The sequence below is a fragment of the Leptonychotes weddellii genome, chromosome 2 (assembly GCF_054177405.1).
Source record: "Leptonychotes weddellii isolate Sample4059 chromosome 2, ASM5417740v2, whole genome shotgun sequence".
NCBI lineage: Eukaryota > Metazoa > Chordata > Mammalia > Carnivora > Phocidae > Leptonychotes > Leptonychotes weddellii.
Window position 1 is genome coordinate 124,193,879 of NC_138370.1, and position 22,370 is coordinate 124,216,248.

General features: G+C 44.6%; 1 protein-coding gene and 1 long non-coding RNA gene across 3 annotated transcripts in view; one reads left to right on the forward strand and one right to left on the reverse strand.

The window, feature by feature from the left end:
* PARM1 (prostate androgen-regulated mucin-like protein 1) overlaps positions 1-22,370 on the reverse strand; it is a 100,130-nt gene that overhangs the window by 53,618 nt on the left and 24,142 nt on the right. The gene's annotated exons all lie outside the window — the stretch shown is intronic.
* Positions 11,452-17,951, forward strand: LOC145720179 (uncharacterized). The gene is made up of 2 exons (XR_014142983.1): positions 11,452-11,740; positions 17,740-17,951. It is a non-coding gene; the product is annotated as an uncharacterized LOC145720179 (long non-coding RNA).

The window sequence follows — 22,370 nt, forward strand, 5'->3', positions numbered from 1 at the left end:
AGTTTCCATGCAAGCATGCAGGACTTAGTACTCAGCTTAGGACTTGAAAGGAAACTTCTTCAGGTTCTGGAGCTCTCTCTGTGTGTATTTCTGGTACACTGCCTTGGGAATTTAGCAGCTTTGTCCTCCTCAAAGATTCTCAATTCTATCTCTTCAACTTAGGGAGATTGCCTGGCTCTCCCTAAGTTCTTTTTCTCTGTACCCCAGCCTGGCACTCTGTTTAGGTATCAAACTGAGGCAATTGTGAGGCTCATCCTGTTTGCTTCCCTTCTCTTAGAGATTACTGCCTGTTGTCCAATATTGGGAAACCACTGAATCATATAGTTTGTTTTTGTTTTTTAGTCAAGGCAGAAAGTTAAATCTGGTCTCTGTCACTCCATTATGTTCAGAAGAAGAAATCTGTTCTTTAGTAATCTATAACACAGTTTACTCTCCCCCCTCCATTTTCATATATCCCTTATGCTCATGAAAAAGTGCTCCCAGAGGGCAGAACATGTATCATTTGACTTCTTTTGCCCTAACACAGTGCTGTGCATATGCTGAAAAATATGTTTCTTTTTGCACGGTTTCTTGGAAGGGCTGGCTGTGAGGTATCTTCTGTTTGCTCTATAAAAGTGCATCCTTGTGGTCCTTCTCTTACCTCTGTTTTCTTCATATTTAGTTTTTCTTACCACTCCATAGATACAGGAGCTCCTCTGCATAATACCACTGAATCTGATGGCTTCAGTTATTAACTTTGTTAAATCCTCAGTGGCAACTTTACAACACCAGAGGGCCCCAAATTGGAATTTATGTGCCAAATATCTCAAAGAGGAACACAGGCAAAAAAACTGCCATTTGGAAAGATTAGTCTGATTATCTTAATTACTACACTTGGTTGACTCCCATTATTTTGGCCATCTCCCTGCCTTCTGATCCTGAGCTCCAGCTTTCTGCTGTGATTGTCAATGTCTTCCCAACTCAGATGGTAGCAACCTGTGACTTTCCAAGACGTTCCCTGGATGATCCTAAGTCCCTGTCTCTTGGATCACAGACAGAGCACAAGGTCCATTTGCTGTTTCTGGTACTTTCTAAATTTCATCCCTAGCTAGATCTGTATTGTGCTGAGGCCAACAGTAAACTGAAGGAGCTCAATAATCCCTATTTATACTGCAGTTGCAAAATTCTTCTTCCAGCCAGAAAAACTGGTTTTGTAGATGAAGATATCAATGAAATTACTATCTCATAGGTGAAAGTCATTCCCTTAAGGACCTACTGCAGTGGCTCCCAAGCCTTGCTTGCTTGAATTAGAAACTCTGTCAACCATGTCGATACTCTGCTCTCACCTCAAGCCCAGTCCATCCACAAACTCACCTTCTCATCTCTCATGCCTTTCTGATCCTCCCCCTGTGGTTCCCATTTTCATTAATGGTGCCTTCAGTCTCCTAATTAGTAAGCTTGAAGCTCAGGACTCATCTGGGACGCCTCAGTCTCTTACTGTTTTCACCTAATCTGTTTTCCAGTTCCAACCGTTTCGTATTTATGATGTCTCCTGTATGTTACAGCTTCTCACCCTCCAATGTTTCTCTCATTCACTTTTTCTCTACATTCCCATCATCACTGTCTTCCTTCAGGCCTCATCCCTGACACCCTGCCTCTAGTGTCACCACTAGATGGTGAGTGGGAAAGACCATGGGATGGCCCACATGGTCTTTCCAGGTAAATCTCCTGCAAGGACAGCCTGCTTAGGGGACTTCTCTCCTCAAAAGCTTCAATAGGTGTCCACTGTCTACATAATGAAGTCCAAAAGAATCCTACAGCACTGGAGGCTCTTTCCTCAGTGATCCTGGCTTATACCATTGTTGTGACCTTAGCCATCAAGACTCACCCCATAGCTGCCATCTCCAGCCAAACTGCACTTCTCTCTTCTCTTGGAATTCTCTCAGGCCCAGCTATGCCTCTTTAAACCTATGAGTCTGAACTTTAAGGTCCAGTACACACGCCAGCTCCTTCATGTCATTTTCTCAAAGTTTCTAGCCAGAAGTAATAGCCATGTGCTTATGCTTAGAATAGTGCCTGACACACAGAAGGCACAAATGAAGTAGTCATCTGATGAATGAATGATTATCTTCTATGCTTTTGTAACATTTTGTACTTGTCCAATAGAACTTTGATCATCCTGCCTTGATGCACTAATTAGTTTATTCATTCCACAAGAAATGATCGAGCACCCATGTTGTGCAAGGTTCCCTGCTATAGAGTTAACTGAATAATGGTCCATCTCTCCCACAGCAGTGTGAATGTGTCTACTGTATACACGGCTATCTCTCTCAAAGCAGTGTGAATGTGTCTACTGTATACACACCTATCTCTCCCACAGCAGTGTGAATGTGTCTACTGTATACACACCTATCTCTCCCACAGCAGTGTGAATGTGTCTACTGTATACACGGCTATCTCTCCCACAGCAGTGTGAATGTGTCTACTGTATACACGGCTATCTCTCTCAAAGCAGTGTGAAGGTGCCCACTGTATACACAGCTGTCTCTCCCACAGCAGTGTGAATGTGTCTACTGTATACACGGCTATCTCTCTCAAAGCAGTGTGAATGTGTCTACTGTATACATGGCTATCTCTCCCACAGCAGTGTGAATGTGTCTACTGTATACATTGCTGTCTCTCCCACAACAGTGTGAATGTGTCCAGCACATACCTGGCCATCTCTTTTCCATGGCACCGTGAATGTGTCCACCGCATACACAGTCATTTTTACCCCCCAGCAAGGTTCCCAAAGGAAGAGACCGCATCTTATTCCTCCTGGCTTCCTTCATGGAACCTAGCACAGGGCCTTGAATGACTTGAATGACTTCTGAATTGATGAAATAAATGTAGCTCAAACAAGAGTCAGGATACTGACAATCTGTTTATGTCTCAAATAACTGAAAGGAGGACAAAGGTCATTTAATACCCCTGGAGGAGGAAGGTGCTGACTGACTTCTTCTTCTTCTTCTTTTTTTTAAGATTTATTTATTTCAGAGAGAAAGAGAGAGAGAGCACAAGCAGGAGGGGGAGAGGGAGAGAGAATCTCAAGCAGACTCCCCGCTGAGCACGGAGCCTAACACAGGGCTCGATCCCAGGACTCTGAGGCCATGACCTAAGCCAAAACCAAGAGTCAGCTGCTCAACTGACTGAGCCACCCAGGAACCCCTCATTTATTTCTTTTCATTTGACTTTAATCCCTTTCAAAACAGAAAGGATTCTGTCCTTAGTGATCAACTATAAGGAAATACCACAAACAACACAAAATCTGTGAAGTTGTTTTTCTTCAAAAGGTAATCAAGCTAATTGAGTGGCAGAATTTAAAACTTCAATTTCATCTGCTGACCTTGACAAAATCTGGCTTAAATAACACCTCAAATATTTTAATTTTTAATATACAAAATGGATATTCAAGCTATTACTTCAAATTTAAAAGGAGTCTTACCATAAAAATAATTTTACTTCATGGTCCTCTTGTATACCATTTAAAATAGGCTTTGCTTTACACACACCTTTCCTTAATATAATTGTTACTTATAGATAGGGCTACTAGAATATTCACTGCCTCTTTTAACTGTGAATATTTACAGTTAATACAAAAGTGTTATGAAAATGTTATGTGTCTTCTCTTCTAAGAACAAACAATGGAATGGGCCCCTGTGGTCACACCCAAACACTGGTCCTGTCCTCCAACCACAGCTGACCTGACCAGGGGTAAACACGTGACCCAAGTTGGACCAATCAAACCCCTTCCTCTGGAAAATTAATTGTATTTGGGACTGAGACATCAGGTAGTTTGTCAGAATTCTTGTTTACATTGGGATGGCATATGCATAAAGAAGAAGGGGAAACAGATTTTCAGATGGAAAAGAATGAAGCAAACAGAGAAAAGAAACACAAGTAATACTGAGCATTTAATATGTGTCCAGGTACTATCTCATTTATTTCTCAGAGAACTCAATTAAACCCAGGCATTTGCAGTCAAGGAAACTGAGGCAAAGAGAGGTTGATGGGAGTGGCAGAGTTATGACGTGAATCCAGCAGTCGGACTCCAGAACCAGGCTTGTTAGCATGAACGTAGACGGCCCCGGAGCAGCAGAGCCGGGTCAGGGGCCCTGAGACCCCAGGGAGCAGAGCTGGCTGGCTCCTTTATCACATTTCCTCATCTTGCCTGAGACTTGTCTGAACTTTCTGCCTTTGGATATTATAAGGAAGACCAATTTCTTTCTTTCTTTTTTTTTTTTTTAAAGATTTTATTTATTTGACAGAGAGAGCGAGCACAAGCAGGGGATGCTGCGGAGGGAGATCGAGAAGCAGAGAAGCAGGCTCTCCATTGAGCAGGGAGCCCAACATGGGGCTCAATCTCAGGACCCTGGGATCATGACCTGAGCTGAAGCCTTAACCGACTGAGCCACCCAGGCGCCCAAGACCAATTTCTTTTATTAAATTCTCCCCCTTTTGCTTAAACAATTGCAGAGGTTTCTGTTACCTGCAATGCAAAAGTCACATACAACTGCCCTGCCCCCTTCATTTACACCCCATGTCAGACCTAGCTTTGTCGTTGGAGTTCACATGCACGTGCTCGAGTTCCCACTTCCAGCAACCTCCTCTGCTGCTGTGTTAGTTTCTGCACATAGGCAACACACACACACACCACCACGTCTTTGCACCTGCTACTACGCTGTACATACAAATCGTTACTTGTTTGTGGAAATGTAGAGAGAATAACGCAAAAGGGTTTTGGAAGAAGATGCCTGGAACTTTGCTTAATTGATGGGCCTGGATAAATGATGAGAAAACATTTTATTGTGAGTTGCTGTCCATAATATCTGCAATTAATGTTTTTAGTGTAATCAGGCAGTTCCAACATTAGCTAGAGAAGGGTAATTAAATCCGTGTTTTGCTTTTCATACTGCAAAGGAAACCTTTCAAAACCACCGAGAAAAGTAAAACCTAGCCAAATCCATTTTTTTTTTTTTAACTAGGAAAGTTTGTGGCAAACTTTTGCTGGCATCTAAACACGTGTAAATCTTCCAACGGGTTATGCATGGCAGGCCCTATGCATTGTAAAAATGCCATCTCTCAGCATTACCGTTATTAAAGCCAGAAGGCAAAACAATGAATTACTTTATCAGGTATAGAATGCACGTCTAGCCCTTGTGGTTCTTGGCTTCCTGCTGAATAAAATGAGGCAACTGTATTCAGGGCTCTGCATTCAGACAGATCAGGGCTAAATCACTGCTCCCCACCTCTGGGCTATGTAACCTGGGGCAAGTTACTTTTGACCCTGGGCGGGTTACTTTGTTGCTCTCCTTTCTCTGAGCCTCAGTGTCTTCAACCGTAAAATGGGAGATCGGTAGTATTTATTTACTTCACAGGACTGTGGTGAGGACGAAACGGGCGGGCCACTGCTGGGAAAGACGGTGTACCCCAGGCCCAAGCATCTGGAAACTTCCTTGCTGAGTGTGCCCAACTGCAAGGCCCAACCGTCCTCCAATGCTGAGCCATTTCTGTAACTAGTCACGTAGCCAGTTAAGCGAGCAAAGGAGACACGGAGTGACTGCCATCTGACTACGAGCTCCCCAGGGGGAACCTGGCTTGCTCACTCCCGGCCCTAAGAGCTGCTGAGTCCTTGGCCCCAGACTCCTCAGCTGGAGCACACCTGCCTGCACAGGCACCCTCTGGGTCCACCCTGTTGTGCCGACCCTTAGTGGTGCAGGCGTCCGCACCATCACGTGACGCCCTACTGTGTGCTGCGCTGGAAGGAAAAATTGTCTTGCGGGAATCCGCTGAGGCTCATTGTCTACTTTCGGCAGCTATGGAGTTTTGGCAAGCCAGTCTTCCTGCTTGCTTACTCATGTCCTTTGGATCTTTTTGGGGGGTCTTTTCACATCCTCTGTGACAGGAGGTGACAAACACCTTTGGTAGGGGCAGTCAATATTTTAGGCTTTGGGGCCACATGTGATTTACATTGCATAATCTTCTTGTGAACTTCTTTTCTTTAACAACCTTTCAAAATGTGAAAACCATTTTTAACTCACAAGTTGAACAAAAATAGGCTGAGGGCTGGACGTGACCTCCACTTTCATGAAGCTGGGGTTCTTCCCTGATATCCACCTAAAGCACTTAAAACAATCTGTACTAGATTAGTGAAAATTCAGAAAACACTAGCTATTCTTACACTTCATGCTTTTCATTTGTCCATCTCTAAACCCAAGGCAACCCTGTTAGTACTCAAAATAATGTTCCCAAATCATGGAGAACTTTCTGGTACACGTATAATGCACAGGGACTAATTTTTTCCACTCCTGCAAGTGAGTTCTGCCTCTTTGGTTACAGGACAATTCTTTATTATCAGGCTTCCTGATGCAATGCCAGGAATGGGTTGCAGGTTAAAAAAAAAAAGAGTAGATTACAAGTGTGGGTGTAGACATCTAACCCCTCAGTTCTCAGGGCAGCTGGGCAACCGGGCTTGGACCTTCTCCTCTGTTTACCCCTGTGTGCTGGGCAAACATTATCATTTTTAACATGATAAATGTTGTTAAGCTCTGCTTCAAGCCAGTAAGTTATTGTTTGATTAAATACAGCTCTGGTCTATGCGGGGGGATTTTACATTTTCAAATCACTATTTGCGAATAGAGCAAGGAGCCTGGGACTCAGAGGGGCTCACAGGTGTCTTTACTGACCCCAGGTGACGTGGGATGGTTTCTCCAATAGGAGAACAGGTAAGTCTCACTAACTGGTTAACTCTTAATGGTGCAGATGGCCTTTGAGGAGAAGGATGAACTCAAGCAGCCACGAAGACATCAGGGACACAAAGACGAAAGACAAGGTAAGTCTTGGAAGATGGCTTGACTGGAAGGTGAAGGGTCAGAGGGGAAAGGGAAGCCGGAAAGAAGCAATAATTCAGTATCCACGAATTTCCAGGCACTGGTTCTAGTTCAAAAGGCAAACTCTCTGGGGCCTAATGCACAAAATGAAGAGAGGAAAAGTAGTGGGAGAGAGGAGTAAATGGGAGGGAGACGGAAGAAGTGGGGTGAAGTGCCGTGGCCGTGGAAGCCACACACCTGAGCAGGAGCAGATGCGTGACCAGGGGCACTCAGGTGCAGCAAGGCCACCGGCACATGGAAGGACACTCTCCCACCAGGGTCCCATGGCTGGACGCGCCCACATCCCATGGCATTCCTGCATCACGGCGCTCCCCTAACAATGACCTTGCGTCACCCAGAGATGCGAGAATGCTGTACATACCGCCTGCTTTGTTTCCTGAGTCAGGAAACCATGCATTTCAGAAAGATTTCCCCCATTAAAGAGTTAGGGGTTAAGATTTCAAAAACACTCTCCATAAAAGGATAGAGATTTTTGTTTTCCGAACGACCTCATTCCCAGACCGCTGTCAATAACAAAAGCCACAGTCTGCTATGAATCTCCCAGCATGTGAGGGACGGTGCAGGTCCCCCTCGATGAACCTCTCCTGGTGCCCACCTGTCATTGGCTCCTCTGGTTTTCTTTCCACAGAGCATAAGATTCTGAACTGTCATCGTAGAAACATGACAGTATCTGGTCCCTGGAACAATTTTTTGTAATGACGTTAGGGGTGAGGTAAAGCAAGGGAGACCTGATTTTCTTCTCTTGGTAAAGTGTTAGTGGAAAAGTAGGAAAATATGCATGAGACTAGCAAGCATACTTTATGGGGTCAGAGCCCAGAATCCTCTGAATAGTGAGCTGATTGACTCCAGAGGTGATAATGATTTTCTGTATAAAAAGAATTAGAACCAAACTCTACATGTCTTAGAATAATGGCAACTTAATTCCGGCATATCATTGGGGAAATTGCCTTAGAATTTTTTTCTTTTAAAGCTTGACTGAACTTCTCAGAAAATATTCCTGAAGGAAGTGTTTCTGAAAGTCACCCTGGAAATGGAGGGCCATTGCCTCTGGACTAAAGTTCACATTCACCAGTGATGGCCCGGTTTGAAATCTTAATCCCAGGTCACAGCAACTTGATTTGAAAAATATACTCATGCACTAAGATTGAACAAGGGTGATCTATGGGTGGTTAGAAGAGTAAGTTGTTATCTTTTTAAAAGTTTGCTTGTTTGAATTTTCTAATTTTCTCTTTTTAAAAAAGATTTTATTTATTTATTTGCAAGAGTGTGTGCATGAGCTGTGGGAAGGGGCAGAGAGAGAGGGAGAAGCAGACTCTGCTGAGCAGGGAGCGCAACGTGGGACTCGATCCCAGGACCCTGGGATCATGACCTGAGTCGAAGGCAGACGTTTAACTGACTGAGCCACCCAGGCATCCCCGAATTTTCTATAAAACATATAAATCGCAACTGTAGTTATGCAAAGCTCATTAAAAAAAAAAAAGAAAGAAACTATACCCAAGCCATTGTGGGAGGGTTGATTAGACAGGGGTTGGTAAACTACCAATTCACTTGTCTTTCCTAACTATATTAATCTAATCAATACAATGAATGGAGTCAAAGGCGACTCGATACCAGTGTTTCCCAAACTTCTTTGGTACATGGATGCCTGTAAAATGTCTGACAAGGGTCAAATCCTAGTAAGAGACATCCTTTCCTTGTATTCACAGGCAGGCTTTTGTCTTCCAACTGCCTCAAAACTCACAAAGTCGATCAAGGAAATTGAGAGATCAGTGAACTACTGCTCTTGGAACTTCATATCCCACATTTTTGTTTTATTTTGTTTTGCTTTCCAGAAACAAAAACAAAATCATAATCTAGCTTGACTGGGACGTGCCAAACTCCCATTAACTACATTGTCTGGTTATGTCTAATTAGAGCTCATTGAGCTCTAACGCTAGGCTAAAGATGCTTTTAAGAAAACCGATATATCCAAATTTAATGTGTCTGATAGAGGCTGTAATCTTTCAAAAACTGGATGCTATGGTCCACCTGTTCTGGCCTTTCAGGGGCTCTGCTGACAATCAAAGGTGGGGGTGGGGGGTGGGAAAATGTGCAAATTATTCCCTGAGGAAGGAACATGAGCTGGTAGCATCAGCTGGACGGAGTCTTACTGACACACACAGTGGGCTGGTAGGGTTGTTGCTGTGTCCAGTGCTGCCCCTGAAACTCATCCCCTTCAGGTGATCAAATCGGGAGACTCTATTGTGGATGCAGCCACCTCCATCTTCTCTGCTGATGAACAAAAACGGGGAGTGAAAAACTTCTGACAGGCTGGTATGGCCAATAAAAGTCTTCTATGTCTCCCCGTCTCCTGAAATGGCATGAACAGAGCCATACGGGCATAGATATGGAAGTCTAGAAAGCTGGACACATTCCCAGTGGTCTTTCCCCCAGCACGTCTTTGCTAGGTCAGGAGGCACCTGGGGGTCCCAGGGTCCTGAAACCTGAGGGAGGTGGCCTGGGCTTCCTTGAGCCAGGAGAGAGGAGACAGCCAGCATCTGTGGTGTGTGGACAGTATGGGTTTTCTACGCCTGAAAAAGGTATGTTCGACTCACTGTCCAGCTTGAGGCTTATGCCACCGTAAGAGGGCCTGGGGGAGGATCTGAGGTGATCCAGACCCCAGAGCAGGACTTTGTCTTCAATTCATACTCCCATCCAGGACTCAGATGCAGATGAGGAGACCTGACCCTCCTCCAGTGGCCTCCAGGAGAGACACCCAGCTCTACCCCTGCACTGTGATTTAACGCTGGGAAACGTCTTGACTGCTTTCAAGATGCTGAGAATTTTATGCGGGAAACCGAAGTATTTTATATGCTGAGATCATTTACTCTTTCATACTCTTTAAAATCCGTTCACATTTATTGGAAAAATATGTTACTTTCTTCCACAGATATTCTCTCCAGCATCACCTAAATGGCAGATTTTGCTAATTACTCTGTTTCAAGTTTATGTTGCATACACGGGTACCACGGTGATAACATCCAGATTTTACACTCTGCTGATGGCAATACAGAAGCAAAAGCAAAACCAAAAAAATTCAAACCAACAAAAATATTGAATAAAGCTTCTAAAAGCATTGTGGAAATGGGAAAGAAGGAGTAAATTTAAATACCTACTGTGTGCTGGGATTGTAGTAGGTACATTGGTATACTATTTGTTTAATCTTAAGAATAACACTCTGAGGGGGCGCTTGGGTGGCCCAGTCGGTTAAGTGTCTGCCTTCGGCTCAGGTCATGATCCCAGGGTCCTGGGACTGAGTCTTGCATCGGGCTCCCTGCTCAGCGGGGAGCCTGCTTCTCCCTCTGCCTCTGCCGCTCTCCCTGCTTGTGCTCTATCTCTGACAAATAAATAAATAAAATCTTTAAAAAAAAAAAAAAGAATAACACTCTGAGGTATTATTGTCTCATTATTTACAAATGAGGAAAATGAGGCTCAGAGAAACAAAGACCATTTAGCAGATAAGGGGCAGAACCAACGTTTTCAACCATCACCTGCCCGAAAGCAAAGCCCATGCCTTTTCTGCTACACTGGGCCAGCTCCCAGACGCCCCTCAATTCTCCGAAGCCAAAACTGTAAACTTTCGTTTCACCTCTCTGCCTGGAAACACAGTGCATCATCAAAATTACATCACCAAGGACTTTATATTTAAAATGAAGTAATCCAGAGGACACAGAGGTACCTGTTTTGTTACCAGGCTCAGACTGAGTCTGCGTTACTTTCTTAGAGTCTCTGCCGATCAGAGTAAGAAATCGTGGAGTACTACTACTTTGAGTGTTTACCCGAAGAGTTTTCACAAGGGTGTTAAAGTAAAAGATAAGTCCCTCAAATATGACTCTTGATTCTAAGAAGCTATTTACAGCAGAATGTCAGAGCTCGTAACACTATTGAAGAGCGGCGCTACAAACACAGAATTTTGAGAACATTCAGATTCAACTGTGATGTTTAAAAAAGGCAAAGATTTCAAAAAGGTTTTAACTTAGATTTGTGCTTCTTTCTGAAGTTATCTTATTGTTATGAGACCTATAAACATACAACTCAATGATAAACAGAGGAGTTCTGAGGGAAACAGAGCGGTTTCAAAACCAAGGGGACATATATAGTTGAAAAGGAAATATTGTCACAGGCATTTTTGTTAACGTTGTAAACAGAACAAAACACACAAATCCAGTATTTAGGGCAAAGGGCAGGGATCCCTCACAATGGCACAAGATGTGGATGGTCGGGAGATTCCAGAGCTGAGTGGCACGGCCTTAGCTTATCCTTCCTCGGCTCTATGGTTCCTCAGGAAGGTAGAGCGGGCAGCCTTGCTCCACCCAGCAACCCGGCAGGACTCAGGAATTTCAATGCTTCCACCCTGCTGACCTGCTCCGAGACGGGGACATGATGTCCTCAAGACCCCTGCTCACCCTTGCTCACCCTTGTACACCCCAGCCCAGCCCCTACTACCTGTGACCTCAAGGAGCTATAGGTGAATAAAGAAGGATCTGTGACAAGAAATCATTATGCTGGTGGCTGTCCTCTGGTCCTGGTGGGGAGTAGCACCGCCCAGCTAATCTGTGCTGCGGGAAGAATGTGTGCTGATACCTCAGACTTCTCGGAAACCTTGAGGACTTTCTCCTGGAAAGAAAAGGGCAGCCCTGGCTGGGAGAAAATTAGGATCAGGTGTGAGGTTATTAAAAGGTGAAGCCAGCCCCTCGTTCACCCCACCCGTGGAGGAAGGCGATGGAATGAACGATTCAGCAAAGCGACACTCAGAACCTCAGAGCTGGCCTCCCCAACCTCTTCATTTTCAGGTAAGCAACCCCAGCCCAGAAACATGACTATTTTTATCAAGCCTAAAAAGTCGTGATTATCTGATGTACCATTACTTTGTGTACTGGGAAGACAGGCAAAATGCTGCTGACAAACCACGATAGGCCATCGACTATTGAGATGCATCCAGGTCCAGAGGTGGTAAATGTAAAGAACAAAAGGTGAGTGTCTTTTCTTTTGTTAAGGATCTTATTTATTTATTTGAGAGAGAGAGAGAGAGCACAAGCAGGGGGAGCAGAAGGAAAGGGAGAAGCAGACTCCCCGCTGAGCAGAGAGCTTGACGTGGGGCTCGAACCCAGGACCCTGCGATCATGACCTGAGCTGAAGGCAGACACTTAACTGACTGAGCCACCCAGGCGCCCCCAAAAGTGAGTGTCTTAGAACTGATGAGGTGTGAAGGCCACTTGCCTCCCAATGCCACCTATTCAGCCTTTGGGTGTCCTTTTTGTCCTCTGCTGCACCCTGTAGCTTCACTTTGCAGATGAGGAAGCAGGAGTCCAGTCACTGGGTGACTTACTCGGTCTCTGAGCTGATGAGGAGCAGAGGTGGGGCCCCGGCTACGCCCCGACCCCTACTGGTGGCCCCCATAAGTCTATGCAGCCTCTACTTCAAGGTATTGATCTCTGGCTCTGGAAAACAGAACTACATTTGTCTGCAGAACATTTGCCTCCTGATTAGGTTTTGCTGATGATAACATAAAAATTAAACTGCCGTCCTGAACACATGCAGCGGGTTGGAAGCCGTCAGGGTAGATATTTGCCAATGGGGAAGACAGTGCTTCTGGATTTAAAATACACTCTGGAAAATCTACGAAGATCACCCACATGCCTGGCAACTGAGGAGCTACTCATGGCAGTTAGATTTGATGTTTCCCTCGATCTGGACTTACTTGAATGTGGAAGGGGCGTGAGAACTACTTGGTTTTCTGCAGGCCTAGCCCTTCCCTCCCCAACGCTGGCTAAGAGTCCTCCACAAGTCCTGGGCCACCGTGTACATGGTGGAAACTTGCCCTGCTTGTCACTAAAAGCTCTGGTAGCTGGCATGTGAGTTCTGCAGTTCCACGTGGCCCAGAATCCCCTCAGACTTGAGAAGAGGGCCAAGGCCACACGGGAAGATGGCCCCCACTTCAGTGCCTCCTCTGGTCAGGCTGGCATCAAGGCATAAATTAGGCTTGGAAGAGAATGATCTGGAATGTCTCATCTGGCTGGTGCCCCAGGAACCCCTGTGTATCACTTGTCTACATACTGTCACTTCTAAGTTTAGCTCAGGGAGGCATGGCCTCTAATTCCTCACGTGGGGACAAGCCTCCTTTAACTCAGAGCATTCCAATATCTGGATTGCAGGTGACTGCACATAATATCCCTCTCATCCCCTCCCCACCCCTCACCCCCAGGGCCCAGGGCTGGTCATCTGGCCGTGAACTGCCTTGCTTTCCTGAGTATGCCAATGCCTTAGACAAGAAAAAAAAAAAAGGTTGCTCCCAGATTCACTTGGCCCATTGTTAGGAGCCCTGGGAGCTCAGCCCACAGATCTCAAGATGTGAGTGCGGTGCACTGTGATCTCAAAAGCAGTGGGAAACAAAACCCTGCTGGGCCCTGGCCACTGTCTTGTTGCCTGGCCTGATGGCAAGGTGTCAAAGAGCACCCAGAAGAGAAGAAGCGGCCAGGCTGCCTGTGCTGGGGCAGTACAGAGGCAAGCCTCCCCACAAGGTATTTGCTCCCATCATGCCAACGCCAGGTCCTGTGGCCTTTGTCTTCTTGTCGCTCCCTGCTTCGGGAAGGAAACCCTCGCGGAGCCATGCCTTCCGACCCGTTGCTTGAGAAGATGTATCATTGCTCTAAAGACACTGTTTTCACAAGCAAGACAGGCCCTTCAGCTCTTGGGATGAAATGTGAGGCCATCTGCCCCCGCTCCCCCATCTTCTCTGGAGGACCGCTGCGTGACTCAGGAAGGCAAGCCACACAGGCCAGCCCTGGAGCAGATGGGGGAGGCAATGGCATTCAGATTTGGTGTCTGCATGGCAGCAACTTGGATAACACAACATTCCAGAGGCTCTGCATTTAAGTGCCTTCTTGTATGTTCTGTAGGAGGTTAGGTTTGCGCGTTCCTTCCTAACACTGCTGACAGACGCTCTTTAAGCTACTTAACAGCCAGGAAGGGGCCCTGGACCCCAAAACATGACCACAAGGGGCCTGTGAGCTGGGCTCCCTCTGGGTAGTCCTGAATGTAAGCCAAAGCAGCCGGAGACTATGGGCCACTCCTCCGCACCCTCGGCCTTGTCACCAGCAGAAGCCCTATGTGCGCCCCCCTTGGCCACCTTGACCACAGCCACCTGCCCCAAGAGCTGGCAGCCACACGTGGTTGACTTCCAGCCTGAATTCCATCTAGTCCGGTTCTCCGTCTGGAAGGTTATTTCTATTTTTGAACATGAACAGCTCTGGCAAACTAGCTCATAATCTACTATTGTCTTTTGCAGCATTTCCTTCCTCTTCATTTGCAAAGAAATATTTTTACAACTGTGGTTTTTCACTTGAGTTATATATTAGAAGCATGTGGTGATGCTGCAAAATTACCAGTATCCAAGTTCCTTGTCCCCTGAGTTTCAGGTTTAAGTGTTCTGGCATGGGGCAGGGACAGCGGGACAACACAGGTCACACCTCCAGACATTAATCATGTCGTTGGAGATTGTCTCACTTCATTGCAGCACTGCTTAAATATGGAACACACTGCTACACTCAGAAGGAACAGAAACCCAAATCCTGCAGATCTACCTGTATTTCTAGAATACGATTTTGACACCCTCCCAAACTTCAGCTTTGGTTTAATTCAGTCTGCTGAAATCACATCACGTATTTCGCTACCTTTGAGTAATGGGGAGACAGAAGTAAATGATCAAAAGGAAAAGTTCTTTTTTGTTTGTTTGTTCTGGGGGGAAAAAAAAAAGAAACTGGATGCAAAATTGGCCAAAGAAAGCACAGTGGGCAACTGATCCTACACTGCCTTCTCTCTCTGTAGTCGGCAGGACCACATCAGGGGGAGGGGGGCTGATTTCACAATTAATTACTGTCTCAGTTCATTTAAGTGCCAGTATTATTTTTCCCTCCTCTTCCTTCTTCTCTGCACACTGACAAACTAGAGTATGACATGTGAAAATTTCAAATCTCTTTTGAGGTTGAGATGGTACAGAATTCAGGAAGCACAGAGGTCTTATTACAGAATACAATACCCACGTAAAGGGTGGGGCATAAAACCAGAATAAATCAACTTTCTTATTTCCTGACCTGTACAAACTTAATTATCTAGACCTGATGTTTCAGTAATCTGATTTCCAAATGATGCAATGTTCTTTTCCTTAATTTTTTTCTTGAGACAAATGCTCTAATTTTATTTGTAGCATTTGGGGGAAAGGAAAGTTCAGTGTCTAATTTTTCTGATATATTTAGAGCTATTTTCCTCTGCTCTCTAGGAGAGACAAAACAGAGAAACAGAAATGGGAATCACATTCTATAAATAAATCATGGTTGGCTTGTCTTTAAATATAAACTGCTGAAAAGAAATGAAGTCATAGACATAGATTAGTTTTATTTTGAAAGCCGGGTAAGAGATGACGTTAAAAGTAAAGAGTTCTGCAAGAAGGAAAATAAAAAGCGGGAAAAAATCCTGGGAAGACTTCAGAAATAATGAAACCCCCAAATATCCTCCCTGGCCTCTCCCAAGACATCAGAATCCTGTGTTTGCTGCTTTACCCACTGTGCTGGTTTGGATACTCAAGTAACCTACCAAAGTGCTGGGGTTGTTAGCTGACAATTTGTCACTGTGTTGCTTAATAATGGCTACATTTTGCCCAATATTCTAGCCACTATTTCACCTTCTTGGTATATTAAAATATCCCCCAAGGAAACACCACAAGTTAAATAACAACAGAACAAGAGGACTTTACAGGTAGGCGTGGATATGGTTGGATTTTATGACCTTCTTTCATGTCCTTTCAGAATTTACTTAAGGAGTTGGGAGTCAGAATATGTTAGCTTATGAAATTTTTTTTGGAACTGAAACCAAAGGGAAAAAAAAAAGAAAACAACTTTGAATTTAAGTTTTCACCAGCTTGGCCCATGTGCCAAGGTCAACCTCTGTTGGCTCCCCCGACAAGCTCTCCTGCTTCGTGCTCCCCATGACACAGTCTGTCTCTCTGCAGGCTGGGCGCTAAGGTGTTCCCTTAGCTAAAGCCAGCTGGAGAAATGGGACTATTGTGAAGATAATTTTAGGTCAGAATACAGGCCCAAACCCAAAACTGGTTCTGCTCAAAACTGCCTGACTGTTCTCATTTCATCACTTGGCTTTGCATGGAGAGACACTGCTCCAGGACTTACCAAATGACAAACAACCATGACATTCTCCACCAAGAGTAATGCAAAGTGGAGACTGAGCTTATCAGTTCTTGCAAAGCCATGCACACCTGGATATGTCAATGTGAATGAATGTGCTGGACTGGTACAGAGGGAAAGAAAAGCCTCCTGTAGTTAGTTGATCTTCTTGACCTAAACTGGCCGATTCATGGAATTTGTGTTTGCACTATATCCGAAGTTCTTACAACCGCATAAAGATTTTTGACTGGAAAAGGACTTCTGCCCTGGGCAAGAACGGCAGGGTGGAGTCTGGGTACCAAACCATCTGCAAGATTGCATGCCAACTTCTCAAAGCTTGCTATTTCCAGACCCCAAAGCTAATCAATTTGGGAGGAAATTGGCTCATATAATATCAACCCGGTAATGCCAGTGGCCACGATCCAGCTGCTGGATGTGAAATCACAGGTGGAATCTGCTCCCAGTCTGTAACATGCCAGGATTATGGATGTAACCAAATCATCTGGACAGGAGTCAAATAAGGTGAAGGCTGGTAGTAGAGGCACCACTCAAATTGGAATCAGATGGTATTGGTGTGACTGATGATGATAAAGACTCCTTGATCAAACTTTAGTCAGGCTCCTTTGGGTTCTCTCTCAACTAGTCCTTGACCTTGGGGTCCTTCCTTCCCCTTCTCATTCTGTCTGTGCCTGCTTAGCCCAGTCTCAGGAAGAATCCTGCCAAGTCAGTTTAGTGAGGATCCTTCCACCTTGATACCTGATCACCTTTGGTACCTGACCAAGTTCCTCATTCCTCACCTTTGATGTTTTAGACATTGACTTATACCTGTCTTTGGCCTACCTTCAGCAAGGTTCCAGTGAGGTCAGTTTAGCAAGAATCCCCCAACCGTTGATGTGTCCTCTTAGTGATTTTCCACCCACTTCCCCCACCCCCTTGGCTGGCAAACCCAACTTGTCCTTGCTGTATTTGGAGTTGAGCCTGATCTCTCTCCTCCAACTCGATAGTCTTGGAACCTACTGCAACAGTCTTGAATGAATTCTTCCTTACCATTTTGACACATGTCGGAATAATTTTTTCATTGACGGTAATGACTGTGCTACTATAGGAGCCAGAGGGCAAGCATTTTGGTGACAACAAATATCACTGTCTGCTTAGCGGGGAGCTTAAGTTTTCCTTTCTGTGATTACTTTGTTTAAATAAACTTTTTAAAAAAAACTGTAGTTATTTATTTTATTTGCTTCCCCTACTGGTTTAACGAAGAGCCAACATTGAGTATTTTAGTTTTGAGGCTTTCTTTTTAAATAATCTGTTTATTTTGGAATAATTTCAGATTTATAGAAAACATTGGCTATTTTATTTATGAGCCTTTACCTTTAAATAAACTGTTTATTTTGGAATAATTTTAGGTTTACAGAAAAATTGCAGTGAGTACCAAGAGTCACCATATACCCCCACCCAGTTTTCCCCATTGTTGATATCTTAGTTTTGTTAAAACTGAGAAATCATCCTTGGTACATCACTATTCATTACAATTTTTTATTTAATTAAAATTCTTATTAATTAGACTTTATTCAGATTTCATCAGGTGTTCCATTAATGTCCTCTTTCTGTTCCAGGATCCTGTCCAGGTACACACCGCATTCGATGTTCACGTCTCCCTAGCCTCCTGCGGTCTGTGACAGCTTCTTGGCCTCTGCTTGTTTCCATCACCTTGATGGCCATCAGGAATACTGGTGAGGTGTCCAGTAGAATGTCCCCCAATCTGAGTCAGTCTGATGGTTTTCTCATGAGACTGGGGTTACGGGGTTTCAGAAAGAATATCGCAGAGGTGAAGTGTCCTTTTCATTATGTGGTCATGTTTTTGTGATTATTTTGATTGTTCTGAGTATTACAAATTGGGCAGCTTTTTGCTCATTCATTTTAGAGCATGACTCTTCACGTTCCAAAGCTATTCAAGGGGAAACCCACTACCCAACGCATTAGTAAGAAATTTTACCAGAGGTTTCATGGTAGAAGGTGGGGAAGGGTAAGGAGGAGAATGTTGCATGGCGTATGACAGAGCACAAGTTCATGGAAATCCTCACTGAGGAGCATCTGCATGGCTCAGTCAGTTAAGCATCTGCCTTCGGCTCAGATCATGATCTCAGGGTCCTGGGATGGAGCCCCATGTCAGGCTCCCTGCTCAGCGGAGAGTCTACATCTCCCTCTCCCTCTGTGCTCTCTCTTAAGTAAATAAATAAAATCTTTTTAAAAAAAAGAAAGAAAGGAAGAAAGAAAGAAGGAAAGAATGAAAGAAAGGAAGAAAGAAGGAAAGAAAGGAAGAAAGAGAAAGAAAGAAAGAAAGAAAGAAAGAAAGAAAAAAAGGAAGAAAGAAAGGAAGGAAGGAAGAAAAAGAAAGAAAGGAAGAAGGAAAGGAAGGAAGGAAGGAAGGAAGAAAGAAAGAAAGAAAGAAAGAAAGAAACCCTCACTGCTATCCATGTTCCCTCATATGCAGGAAGGTCAGCTCCTGCGGCCTCCATGTGCCCAGGTGGCCTCTGGAGCCTGCCAACTCCAATCTGCACCCCAGATCCCTCCAACTCTCTTCTTATGCATCTGTACACCCATCATCTGGCTCAGCAAAGGCCATTCTGAAGACCCATTTACACAAAAGTCACCTAGGGATAATAAATAAATCATTTTTTTCAATCACCATTATCTCTTTTACATAAAGAAAGTTCATTAAAATCTTTTCTATGCACAATCTAGGAGGCAAAAAATGACTTAAAAAAAAAAAAAGTCCACCCATGCCAGATGAACTGGAAAGTGAAGGCAAATTGTCCTGGCCCTGGTATCTGGGGGGGCAGGAGGGGGGGAGTAGGAATTTATTTTGCCTAAAGGTTCAATATTGCCTTTCTTCACAGTCACATTCACAGGCAATCCCACATTCACCCATTTACTCTGCTGCAGCTGTTTGCCACCCAGTCCCCCTCTCTGTGTCCCAGACAGTCTATAAGCAGGACTACCCCTAAATTCCTGGAGAAGTGGAAATGAGTCTAGAGATCAGGAGGACAGGCCATTCAGTCATTCATTCCATCACTCGACAAAAAAATCATTCCTTGTGCTTAGTTGAGAAATCGGGTAGTCCCTGCCCTTAATGCAGCTTTTATTTCTTTATGTTTTAAGTCAACAGATGTTTTCTAAGCTCCTACAAAATGTCTGGGACTGGACCAGACCCTTGAAACAGTAATAAATAAAACAGACACAGTCCCAACCTTCTTAGAATCTACAGTCTAAGGAGATATCAAATAAACATAAAACTAAGCTCATTTCAAGCTATGACAAGAATCATCATGACAGCATCAAGGAAGGATGCAACGAGACCTACTGGATGTGTGTGTGTGTGTGTGTGTGTGTGTGAGAGAGAGAGAGAGAGAGAGAGAGAGAGAGAGATGTAGGGCGTGGGGAGCAGCAGATTTACTTTTTGACAGTAGAGGTCAGCCTCTCTGGAGGAGTAACATTTATAGGGGACCTGAAGGATGAGTAAATTAGTTAAGCTGAGGATGAAAAACAGTTTGGGCTGAAAGGAATGTTCTAGAAACTGCAGAGGACAGTATGTTTGGAGCATAGAGACCCTTAATGACCTCAGCAATCATGCAGGGCCTGGTTAAGACCATGTTCAAGGTTGTGAATGTTGTCCTCCCTGTAGGGTGCATGGCAAGTGCTCAGGAGGGCAAGAATGAAGTACCTCCTTCAGGTCTTGGAAGAGCCCTGTGTGAACTCTGGGTACATGCTAACTGACCTGGCTACCTACCTTACTGACCACCCTGCTCCTTCTATACCCACACCCACATCTCAGGAAGGACAGCAAGGCAGCAAACCCGAAGATCAGCTCCCTGACACCATGTGCCATTCCTAACCAGGGTCTGATACAGATAAAGGCCAAAGTTACCCTCTCAGAAGAAGGAAAGAGCTACATCTGTAGACTGGGCACCATACCAGTCCCCTGAGCATGGCTGCCCATGAATTCAAGGATAACAAATTACACTGGTTCTTGCAAAGACTTGTGTCTATGCCCCGTCATTCCTCCTCAAGCCATTACTCTGCTAAGTGGTTCAATAGCCTCAGTTTTCCAATGATAATCTGGGCTCGTGTTTTGTGAATAGTATAATAAGGTCCATATTTTTGTCGACAGTTTGGTTAACAACCAGGCAAAGCCACAAAAAAATAATAATAGTGTAACAACAACAACAAAAGCACTAGTTATGAAAACAGTGGTGCTTAGCATTTTGTACCAAATGAGCTGCTGCCAATACGTAATCCCCCCACTAGCATCTGTCAAAACCAGGGACTAAATTTAATATCTGTCAATGAGTTATGGGTTACTGGGGGTCTACTGGGTGCAGCATGTGTGTGAGAAACAAAAGGAGCAGAAACGTTTATGGTGGGGGAAGGAGAGGTGGCCCAAGCCTCAGATCCTACAAGGCTTATGCAACAGGAACACTCCAGAGTGGAAAGGATAATCCAACCAAACTTTAGGATAATAAGAGCCTCGCCCAGGGAGCAAGAAGACCCGTGGGTTCTAGCACTAAGTTTGTCATTAACTATCTTTGTGACCCTGGGCAAGTCAATTTCCTTCTCTGAGCCACCATCTCCACATTAATATAATGGTGTGGGGAGGGGGGAGTCTGAAGAATGTTTGTATCAATCTCTAAGGTCCCTTATAATTTGAATTTTCTATGATTCCATGATGCTAGACCTCCATTGTGTAATACAGTAGCCGCTAGGCACATGTGGCCATTTGAATGAAATCCAATTAAATGAAAATTCTGGTTTCTCAGTTGCACTAGTCACATTTCAAATGTTCAACAGCCCGATGCAGGTGACGGCTAGTGCAGAAAGAGAACGTTTCCATCACTACAGAAAGCTTTATTGGACGGCACTGTTCTAGACCTTTTTCTTTAAAAGAGACTCTTGAGGAGTCTAACGCGAACACTATTCATGTTCCTAGTGATTGATTTTATTGTAAAATTAACTATTGCTACCACAAATACTACTAAGAGTTGACATTTTTGAGCACTCCTATTGCTAGAATTGTGCTATGGGCTATTTTGATTTAATCCACACAACCCTTAGAGGTAGGGACTGTTATTTTCCCTATTTATAAATAAGGAAAACAAGATTCAGAATGACTATGTAAGGGGTTCAGAGCCACATCCTAGAAGTGGCAGGGGCAGGACTTGAGCCCACTGACTGTCATAATCTAGATGTTTTTACCCTGGCCCAAAGCTTGCTCTCTCCTCTCACTGTCTTACGACCAAGCCTCTTGGACTCCTCACAGTCTCTCCTGGGATGGACACTGGGCCTTTGCATATGCTGTGTGTAGGATCTCCTTCCTCTCCTTTTCTCCTTTGCTTGGCAACTTCTTATTTATGCTTTAAAAACTAACTCAGATATCACTTGTCCATCAGGCAAAATAGTTGCCCTGTCTGCTTTGGGTTTCCACTACACCCCATTCATGCCTCAAACACAGGGCCCACGAGGTTCTGTTAGGACATCTGTTTGCAAGTCTGGTCTCCTACCAGACTGTCAGTGCATTCAAGATTAAGTCTGTGCCTCAATCATTTTTGTATATCCTCAGTTCAAAAAAGGTGCTGAGTCAATGTTTTCTGGACAAAAATACTAAATATCTTTCTAAGATGAGAAGAGTCACCACCTTTTCCAACTACTCCAGCTGATCTAGATGCTTTCCATTTTCCCTGGAACTTGCAGTTTAGATGCATTCATTTAGATGCAAGCGGAGGGTTCTGGGACCTTCAGGCAGGGAGCAAAGTTAAATACATATCCACATATATAAATGATCATTATTTTGGAGACAAATCTCTCTGCAAGCAGGCTGTCATTTTTAGACAAGGAGATGCTGCCATTCCTACCAAAGCTGGTGAGGTCCTATCCACACTGTCCACCAGGCACCAGGCCTGGGCAGTGTTCTGGACTAACTGCCTACATCTGCTCAGACACACCGCATGCCTGGCAGGGTGCAGCTGGGCTGCTGTCTTGCTTTAACCCCTCCCCAAAGCAACAGGACCGCACCTGCTTTATGAAGGATGTTAAAGTTATTCACAAGGGCCTTGGTGCACAGTTACAAAGAGACCTGGTAACCCCACACATTCTTGGCAGGAACAGGACAGCCCTACCCCACTCCCTGCCCTGCGGCTCCCCGCCCCCCCCCCCCGCCCCGCCTCTGCTATGGGACAGAAAGCAGGAGAAC